Here is an 11,321-nt window from a genome sequence, read left to right on the forward strand (position 1 = left end):
TTACTTTTTTCAATTTTTACGAAGGGAGAGAAAGTTAATCCATCTGTTGATGGATTTTCTGTCAAAATCGCTCCCCTCCAAATCGGGCGGAACGCAAGGATGGAAAAAGAAAAAGACGTAACTATCCTCTCTCTCTTCCCTGCTCTCTCTTCGTCCTGCTCCTCTCCTACGCCCCGATGCCCCCATCAGCTCACGGAAGTCCGGGCGGTGGAGTTGATCGGTCGGCAGGCGAGGAGCTCCCTGGAGTCTGACCTCCGCTGATGCGGACGAGGAGGCCGCGGCGGTGGCGTTGATCGGACGGCGGACGAGGAGGCCGCGGCGGCGAGCAGATGCCGAGCACGGAGACGACTCCCACTCCGGCGCCGTCGCCGGCCCCCACCCTCCCCGACGTCAACGACTCCCCCAGCTTCTGCACGATTAGCTGCATCCCATAGCAGATGCCGAGCACGGAGACGCCGTTCTCCTCGGCGTACTCGAGGAAGCCGTCGGGGAACGAGGGCACACCGGAAGCGTGGACGGAGTGGGGCCCGCCGGTGGTCTCGCGGCTGGGAGGCGTCCGTATCTCCGGAAGCGGCAGCGCTGAAGGACAAAGCCGGTGGTCTCGCGGCTGGGAGGCGTCGGAGAGGACGAAGCCGGTGGTCTCGCGGCTGGGAGGCACGCCCGCACTCCGATCTGTGACAACTGCGCCTCCGCTCCCTCTGTCGCCCTCTGTGCGGCCGGTGGTCTCGCGCGCGGCTGGGAGGCGTCGGAGAGGAGGCTATCGGCTACCCAACGGAGGAGCAAGAGGAGGGTATGGGTATTTTAGACAAAAGAATGAATTTTATTTATCCATCCTTCCTCAAAATAAACAGCATGGGAGGGAGCATTGAATCGATAGATTTCTTGTCCTCATCCCTAGGGATTTATTTTCCCTAGGGATTCCTTTCTTTTCTTCATCCCTTGTATGAAGTTTATATCGGTCACCTCGAGATAGACCATCTTCATGCGTATCAACATTGAGGTAAGAGAGTGAATAATATTTAGGAATAGGCTACTTCACAATTTTGATTAGTACTCGATTTACAGTCTTTGTGAGATTGATATTTTATTACTTGACAATAACATGCATTTGCGAATTTGGCACATCACTTGACTTTTCTTTTGCTAGACATCCGGTCAACCTTAACCTCTTTGAACTTTACTTTTGCTAGATATCCAATCAATCTTGATCTGCCTAAACTTTTTTCTTGCCAAGCATTAGTCAACCTTGACCTTTTTAAATTTTTTCTTTTATTAGTCATCCGGTCAACTTTGATCTGACTAGATTTTCTCCTTACTAAGCATTAGGATAATATTGACTTACTTGGATTTCTTTCTTTTGTCAATAATTTTGTCAACCTTGAACTAACGGGGCTTTTTTCTTTCTAGTCATCCGGTCAACTTTAATCTAACTAGATTTTTCCTTTATTAATCATCCAATCAATTTTGATTTGATTAGATTTCTCTTTACTAGTCATCCGATCAATTTTGACCTGATTAGATTTCTTACTTGATTAGGTCAACCTTAACCAGACGCTTAAATATATTATTAAACAAATATCAAAACCATGGAGATCAATTATACTAATAGATTGCCCTCATTGTTTGCTCTATTTCTTCTATCGTCGTTGAAGCACACAACATTGATCGGTCTTCTTCGCAACCGCATCCTGCTCCTCAGTGAGAGTAGGAACAATTTCGAGGGGTTGCTCAATGATTTGAGACGGACGGGCCTTGGTTGACTCAGTCAATGTCATTCTCTCACCTCATCGATCTCCATCGATGCTGCTGATGGTGCATATTTTTCGCCCGATGACAATGTTGTCCCACCTCTTCCTCTGCCTTCCCATGGGTATAAGTTGTTGATATTGTTGTTTCCAAACAAAGAATTGTAGTTTGCATGTTCTCTATGCAACGATGTGGAAAAAATATGTCTAAACCAAATTAGCATAATGTCTAAACCAAACTAGCATAGGATGCTCTATTCACATTGCACGTGCCGTGTCCTGGTCGGTGGAGCTTCTGTCCCTCCAGTTCAAACTTTCGAGGTGATGCCCCAAATTGAGACAAAGGTTTGCTTCTATCAGCTTGTTGGGTTTTTTTTCTCCTATCACTTGCAAGTCATGGACTTTATCATGGCCGCATTTAATTTATTTTTTAATAACAATATCATCTAGCAATTTATATGATGAGTATTTTTTTCTGCCATGCTCAAATCAGGATGAACATATCTAGTACGGTTATTTTCTTACTAAATTATTCTTTTGGAAGTTTTGGGTATTTTTTATTAAGCTATTCTTTTGTAGGTTTTCATTACTTCTTGTGTTTATGATTTTTACCAAGAGAAACACCAAAGTCTATTTCCCATATGAATTAACAATGCATCAAGTTAGTTTATGTTCATCAAAGATGACCTTCTGTGATTCAAAGTTTTATGTGGAGACTCTTTTGCCTCTTAGACTAATGATATATCAAGTGAAAGTAGTTTTAAATTCAGCTTCAGAGTTACAGATTTGTATGAAGCAATTACAAAAATCAAATATTCATAGCACTGTTTGGAAACAATCCTTGTTTGGTGGCTCAGCTTATCAGTAACTATATCAGAAAATATTTTAGAAATCTACTATTTGGCACGTTATGTTGTATAAGTTCTTTTTCAACCAAAATATAACAAAGAGTGTTAGTGTCAGTCCTTAGTGCCAATTATGAATTAGACTCAAGTCAAAGGGCACCCCAAATGAAGAGTTCAATTAGCTATGCTCTTCCAGAAGTCGCTAGTGTAACATGCTATGATGGCTATGAAGGAATATATCCCCAAATCACACCATTGCAACAAGATGCTTTAGCACTTAAGACAAGCATCATCTTCATCTTCATCTGCTTCTGTTTTATTATGAATGCTTTTGCAAGTGCAATTGAGGAGAACATCAAGGTCAACTCCTGAAACAGATATACAACCTCTACAGAAATGCAAATTTAAGAAATTATCAGTTACTTCAAAAGTCTTAACTCCAGCAGAGTTAGTCTTTAGTTTACTGATGGCACCTCTTTCGGGGACAAAAGCACAAACACTCGTGATTTCTTATTTGCTCCTTTTATAATTCACTTGTATTATTAATTTGATAATCTTTTCCGTACTGCTTTTACCCCTTCACTGTCTAAGATAGTGCAAACTTTTCTCTATCAGACACAGAATCGCCTATAAATTTTCCTCTATTAGGATAGAGTCGTCTATAACTTTTTTTCTGTCAGGGACAAAGTCAACTATAAATTTTTCTCGTCAATGACAGCGTTGCCTATAAATTTTTCTCTGTCAAAGACAAAGCCGTCTATAAATTTTCCTCTATAGAAGCAGCACCGTCTGCATATTCTCAAAAACAAAATCACCTATAGCATATATTCCTATGTCATGGACAGAGTTGTCATTTATTCTTCCAACTAACACTTAGTCGTAAATTGATTTTTCGCCTTGAAAGTTCATGGCATCATCTTCACACCAACATCTCAACCATATTGACCCTAATGTCAAGGATCTCAGAGTAGTTGATGCATTAATTGTCCAGTCAATCGGACTACGTCCTTCTTTTACTAGAGTTGAAGGAGATTCTTGTGATGCGAAGGTAAGTAAGAGGTTCCACGTGGCAGACCCTTGACTAGGTCAATATAGAAGCAACGTAGAACAAGGTTAGATTTGGTCAATATAATTAAGAGCTATGTGGTAGGTTTTGAACTCTCGACTTCTCAAACTCTCAACATGCGAAGAGATGCAATAAATAAAGGGGCACAATGATTATTACAACAACCTTTATGGGATGCATCCTTTGGTCTTCTTTCCAAGAGGTATGTCTTTTAGACTTATCTTCTTATATAAGATTAGGGAAGGGAGCTTTAGAAAGTGGCTATGTTATGTATGATCATCTATGATTTTTCCATCCACTTTTCTACTCTGATTTGAAGGGCAAAGCCAAAGTGCCCCTTGCCCTTCTACTTTTAATCTCTTATTAAGTCTTTTCGGTAGTGACTATTTTTTTTGACAATTAATTCTTTGATAGATGATTTTTGGATGGCCGACTCCTCTAGTCAATTTTTACGGTCAACTCCTTCAACTGATCCTACATGGCAAAACTATTGCTAGTTCATTATAAAAGTCGATCATAGAAGATTTGTCAAAAATTTAATCCACTGTCAGACCGGAACATTAAAGGATAATTGTCTTTTCTTTTCCCATACTCTCAAGCTACTCTTGGATGTCATCTCTCTCACTGTTCTAACAGGAGGTCAAAGAAAGACTACTGCTTCAGTGGGCCAAAGCCATGTCGTTTCACTAGGAAGAAGCTAAAAAGTAATGGCTGGTTGTATTGTAATAGGAGGACATGCATGCAGATCAAAAATAGTAGCTCGATACGATAATTCGGAGCCATGGCACATAAACTTCAGGTCAGACTTTAAGGCACAAACCTTCAACCTTTGACCAGAAACACTCCCAATGGCTTCTTCCTCTACACTGTGGCTGAATGGCATCCAAAGCTACACCACATGAAAACGGTCATTCATGGCAAGTTCATGGTCTCTGGAGCATTGGACTGGAATTGGATGCCTTATGTCTCTGGCTCTCTTCTTCTGTGCACAGGTTGACGCATGTCCTTGGCAAAGAACAAGCTTGTCCAACGTAAAGTCTTGGAATCCAACTGTTCAGGATAAATCCATCGCTGTCATTTGCCAATCAAATGATAAAAGCAGACAATGGCACAAATGCTGCTTCCAGTATCACCAGTGAGCAAGACACTCTGGGACTTCAAAGCCATTGCTGTTCTTTCCGTCTGCAACAAGATCTTCTGGTAAATGAAAATTCTCCAAGCGTAAACACCAAGTTTTAACAAGGCCGCAATCTCTTAATAGAGACGGACAATATTCGGAGTTACTCCTGGCATTCGACCTCACTTCTTGAAGATCAACCTACTTTCCCAAGCACTCCGACCAAACAACTTCTTTTTTCCAAGCACTCGATGACCCTTGAACCCGGCCACCAACTAGTGCGATCTGCACTTTGGCGAAATTTGACAGTCAAACACTTGATTTCCTCACTCGACATTTTTCCTACTATCAGGCTCAAGAAGCACTGAGACTTTGCAACACTGAGCGCACTCGAGCAGCTAGAAACGACCCATTCGGGTTAGGTGCCACTCGAGTAACTCGGCTCACTTGGTGCTCGGACACTTTGACCATAGATGTACTATTCAAACTCAGGAAGGCTAGGATCTAAATACTTGACTTTCATCCTACGACATCCCATTTGGACTCAACCAACTCGACAGTTTAGTGACTGGATTGATTCGGCATTCACCTCATGATTTCCCGTTTAGACTTAAAAAAACTTAGGAGGCGTTTGGTTTGAAATTTTTTTTCTATTTTCTATTTTCTATTTCTGTTTTTCTATTTTCTGATCTAATTTTTAGAAAATAGAAAATGCGTTTGGTATGGTATTTTATTTTCTATTTTCTAGAAAAGGAAATGGGAAAATACGTTTGGCTTCTGAGAAGCGACGAGCTCGCCTCTGCCAGCCTCTGCGGTGCCTTAGGGCGCACCGAACGAGCCCGCGGGGAGCTTCACCGCCACGATCACGAGCAGCTTCACCTCCGCCCGCCTCCACCAGCCTCCGTGCCCACCTCCGCGCCCGCCTCCGCCTCCGCCTCCGCCCGCGCCTCCGCCCGCGCCCGCGCCTCCGCCCGCGCCCGCGCCTCCGCCTCGCGCCCGCCTCTGCCTGTGCCCGCCTTCGCCTCTGCGCTTCTCTGTTCCACGAGCAGCTCCACCTCCGCGCCCGCCTCTGCCAGCCTCCGCACCCGCCTCCGTCAGCCTCTACGCCCGCCTCCGCCAGCCTCCACCCGCCTCTGCGACTGCCTCCGCCAGCCTCTGCCAGCCTCCCCACCCGCCTCCGCCAGCCTCCACGCAGCAGGAGAAAAATCGAACGCAGCAAGAGCGATGATACGCGGAGGAGTTACTGTGCCGCGTTTTCCCATTTTCTCATTTCCCTTCTCATTTCTCTTCTCCGATCAGAAAATGATATTTCATTGTTTTCTATTTTCTAAGAGAATGCCTTTTCATTTTCTAGAAAACGACATTAGAAAACGTAAACCAAACAACAACTTCACGGAAATTAGAAAATGAAAATGGAAAAGGCTCCAACCAAACGCCCCCTTGGTCGGCTGCTAACTCATGAAGGTCAACCTACTTTCCCAAGCACCCGACCGACAACTTCCTTTTCCGAGCACTCGATGACCCACTTAGACCCGACTACCAACTTGTTGGGATCTGCACTTGGGCAAAACTTGACGGACAAACACTTGATTTCTTGACTTGGCATTTTTCTCACTCGAACTTTGCAACACTCAAGCACACTCAGGCAACTAGCGATGACCCATTCAAATTAGGTGGCACTCGGGTAACTCGTCTCACTTGATGCTTGGACACTTTGACCATAGAAGTCCTGTTCAAACTCAGAAAGGTCAAGATCTAAGTACTTGACTTTCATCCTATGACATCCCCATTTGGACTCAACCAACTCGACAATTGAGCGACTTGATTGATTCGACATTCACTTCATGATTTTTCATTTTAACTCAGCAAACTCAGTCGACCTTAATTAACTTCTGACAACTACACACCTGATCAATTACCCAACAGCCTTCGACAACTTGCAGAAGGTGACAATTGATCAATGGGCTGACAATATCAGTATACAATCTAATGGTTGTCTTCAGTGCCCTAACTGCCTCTCAAGCGGACAATTGACATCCCACGTGGAGATTTTTTTCCGTCGACTATATGAGAACCGATGGAGATAAGTTAAAGGGGAATGATTTATCACACATAAAGACAACTCTTCTTCACCAACAATCACTCTTCTCTTTCTTTGGCATTTCTTTCTCTCGCATTTACGCAAGCTTCATCTTTTAGCCAGTGATGATTTGACCGTCGGAGGAGCCGTCAGCAACGCCAACCCTCCAATGATGCACTTTGACTTGTAGGTCATTGAGAGCACACCGGAGGATCGAAATTTCTATTTCAAAGGCAAACGGAGAGGAGGAGTTCGAGCAGATGAAAAAGGAGACTCCAAGTGCATTCAAATCTTTGTAAGTTTATTGACAGATGTAGTGTACAAAACACAAGGTTTTGTGGACTCAAGGACTCAACACCAGGAACTCCGACTAACACCACCTTTACTTGTTCCTATAAGAACAGGCGTACGCTTGATTCACTAACAACAATGGATAGTCCTCCGTAATAACTAAGAACATTGAATAGAATATATGATCACACAATTGGAAGTAAGTAGACTCATGATGCTCTGTTTCCCTCGGCATCAGTAGATGCCACAGCAGAGATCGCCGACTGACGCTGAGGAGATAATGCCGGGGCTGTAGCCGCCTGAGAGTAATACATCTGCAGGCGGGCAACGCCGCCGAATTCATATCCATAATTAATCATCGTTGCCGACGACTGAGACAGATTGGGGTGCTGAACCACATGGTACCCGACTCTGGCGAAGGGATGTGTTTGTTCGGGCGCCATGTGAATTAGTGGCGTTTGTGATGCGCCATTAGCAGGGACCGACACAGCATGTTTTGCCGGGGGAGGCATGGAACTGGGATCCGCCGGATTGTACGTCGCAGGTGGCCGGAGCGGGTAGTAGTACATGGGAATCTGGGGGTCGTATGTGTGGGTTTGCGCAGATTGCTGGATTGCGTGGGAGGCGATCGGGTAGTAAGATGAAGCGGGGATGACGTTGCCGGCGGCAGGGTTGGGTATGAAATGGGGATTCACTGAGATGTACTGTGGATGTTGTTGATGGAATTGCAGATGGAGTTGTGACTGCTGCACTTGGGGCAACTGGTAACCGGCGACACCATTTGCCAGAATCGGAACGTGATTGCTCGGATCCGAGGAAACAGACAGCTCACGGTTTTGATCAGTGGTGGCATTCGAATACAGTATCCTGGAAAGAGAGATCGGAGCAGTTCTTTTGGCTAAGAGCTTATGCAAATCACAACTTTTCTGCATATTAGATACTAGAAGAAGCGATACCTTGAACCAGGAATAGGGATGGGTGGTTCGTTCGGACTTGGTTTTGTAGGTTGCTGAGGGAGGATGGGAGATCACACCCGGATCGTGTTGTTCGTCATCGGAGGAGAAATGTCTGCGAGGGTTTTCGGTGGAGGAGACGGAAGATGCGGAAAGGGGGATCGGTGGAGGGGAAGAAGCAGATCCGAAGGAGGAAGTCGTATCGAGCATCGCCGAGTCAGGGAAGGAGTGAACGTCGTGAGTTTGGCGGGTCTGATTGCCGGAAGATTTCCGGTGCGGGATCACGAGCGGCTCAGGCCGATCTATGTGGTCCCTTCCGCCACGGCCGGGGATTGTAGCGCCACTTCGGGAGTGCACGGAGGAGTCGTCCTCGAGGCCGAGGAGGCAATTGACGGAGGCGGTGTCAGAGGACAGGCCGCGAGGGAGTCCGTCGATTCCCATTCCATCCATGGCGCTATTGAGCGCGTCGACGAACCAAGTCTCCGACTTCGGATTCATCCAGGAGAGACCCAATCGAGGAAGCAGGCGACATATCCGACTTAGATGGAAAGAGGAACAGCCGGAGGCGGGAGAGCCGGTGGCACCGCCCCCAGCGCCAGAGGAGGAAGCGGCCACGATTCGATCGTACTCCTCCACCATGGTGTCAAGATCCTCATCTGTAGCGACTGAGATGAGCGAGTCGAGGTCCTCGTTGGGGAGCTGGTACTTGAGGGAGAAGGAGCGGCCGCCGAGAAGGTTCTGAGAGAGCTTGGTGGAAACCTCAGCGAGAGAAGATTGGCGGTCCAAGACCACCATGCGGGTCTCTCCGCATAAGTAACATAGGGTCTTATCGCTCGGGCGGGGGAAGATGCGGCCACCGTAGCTGCACATCAAGCGGAGGCGGGTGGCGGCGGTAGTGGGAGGGGGCAAAGATGGTTCATCCCAGGATTCGCCGGCGCGGGAGCGTAGAGAGGATTCAACATAGTCGGCATGGCTTAGGCCGGCGGTGGCGGTGGCGGCGGCGACGCCAGCTGCCGTTTCCATTAAAGGCATGGCGGGGACGTGGGGATGTGTTGGCGGACGGGGAAAAAGAAGGCAGGTGGGTTTGTTATCTCCGTTGATGTCTGTTTTCCTCATCTCCCTATCATTTTTTTTGGATAATTGTCACATACACCTTAAAAAATGATAAATTTCAACTAACTTTGGGGTGATTCGATTCGGTCTCATGAAAATTTTTCACCGACCACTAAGATAAATTGGGAAGCGCATCTTGAAAATGATCGGCCGTATCCGACGGAAATTTTTCACTATCGGCCCGATCCCACGGAAGTTTTGCATCAACTACCAGGGTAAATCGGAAAGCGCACGCAGCGGCCAACCCAGACGCCTAGCATCCGTTGATTGCATTCCCCATTTGGAGGAAATGACTAACCCAGACGCCCAACATCTTTTGATTGCTTTCTCCATTTGGAGAAAAATTTCTGCAAATACGTCGTAGCTAGAGATCGAACCGCGGGTCTCCTGGGAGACAACCTGAATGTCTTACAGCGGCAACATTGCCCCGGGACCTCAAAAGTTAATAGTTTCTAGAGAAATTTTCATTTGCCATATTTTCCTATTTTACACTTATAGTTTAGAATATTATTTTCTACGTCTTATGATTTACAAAATATAAATAAAATAGGACAAAATCAAAAGGCATATTTTATTTTTATTATCATTAAAAGCGCTATTTATTTTTAAAAAAATTTAAACAGACATTTTATTTTAATTTTTATCCTAAAATTGATCTTCTTTACACTTTACTTATATTAGTCCAACATTGTTATAATAATTTTGATTAAAATTATTTTAATATTAATTAAATTACTTCAATATTAATCATAATTACTTTCCAATTTTAAAATTACTTCAATATTAGTAAAAACTATAAAACATTACTACAACTTGAAATAAGTTTGATTAAAATTGATATAACATGAAATAGCTTGACGAGTGTTAGAACAAAATAATTTTGATAAAAATACTATAATAATATTGTATAAAGAAAAAAATGATAATTTTTAAAACATGAGACACTAAGCATTCTTTTAATTTTTTTTTCAAAATCATCCTTTTAATAATAACAAAAATAAAGGTAAATATATTTTTTTAACTTTTACTAATAAATATCATCAGACACTCCTTATTCATTTATAAAGCATAAGTCAAGGTCATATGGGAGTTCAAAAGTATTTTTTAAATTTTAATTTATATTTGTCAATTAAAATCTTCAATATGCTTATAAACTTGTTTTTACCTTCATTTTAAATTATCTTATTCCTTCATGAACAACCTCAACTTTTATTTTGAACAAATTTTACTTTTTTTCAATAAAAGGTGGAATCTACTATCTAACGGTTCTACACGATCGATCTCATAATCGGTCCCACACGATCGGTCCTACGATCATCTATGAAGAGGTAAATCAAAAAATTATAACTATGCCCTGGGGGCAAATTTTGCTCCTCACACGTGTGTATATTTGAAAGATTTTCTTACTTCCTCCTTTCTATTATAATATAATTGGATCGTGTAGTATTTTTATTTTTACTATACGCATTTTATTAATTATCTTCAGCAAAAGAATGACAAATATTATAAATATCTGACTTCTTTATCCAATTAATCCCCAATTAGCATTAAGTGTGTAACACATACCATAAAGAAATCATTATTTTGGATTTTGGAGAAAAATAACATTATGATAAAAAAATAATTTATTTTTTATTTTTACAAACGATGAAGAATAAAACATAATGTTATAAGGAGATAAAATAAAATTTTCTCAATTTTTAAATGTTTCTTATCTTTTAGTAATATAAAAAATACTTTTTATTTTTATATCGCTTTCAGAATACCCTTTATCTAAAATGATGTTTACTACTTTATCCTTCTAGAATTACCATTAAATTGCAGACATCGATGGTTTAATATTAACAAAATTATCAAGAGACATTTCAATATTAATAAAATTTTGGAGGTGTACTTTTAAAAATTATATTAAAATCTCAGTTATTTTTAAAAAACACACTTATCTCTTTACTCCCTAAATTATTAATAATCGGTCGTGTAAAGAGGACCAGGTTTGTGTATCCCGTCAACCTTTTTTATATATATATATATATATATATATATATATCTATATACCGTCAACCTTTATATATATATATATATATACAGCATAGCATTATATTATATATATA

At 42.6% G+C, this 11,321-nt stretch overlaps 1 pseudogene; it reads right to left on the reverse strand.

Annotated features, from left to right (window-relative positions):
- Positions 1 to 7,353: 7,353 nt before the first annotated feature.
- LOC141821517 (uncharacterized) lies at positions 7,354 to 9,130 on the reverse strand (annotated as a pseudogene).
- Positions 9,131 to 11,321: the final 2,191 nt, after the last annotated feature.

This window comes from Curcuma longa, chromosome 2 (genome assembly GCF_044706935.1).
Source record: "Curcuma longa cultivar G26 ecotype Majalengka, Jawa Barat chromosome 2, ITB_CL_G26_1.1, whole genome shotgun sequence".
Classification (NCBI taxonomy): Eukaryota; Viridiplantae; Streptophyta; class Magnoliopsida; order Zingiberales; family Zingiberaceae; genus Curcuma; species Curcuma longa.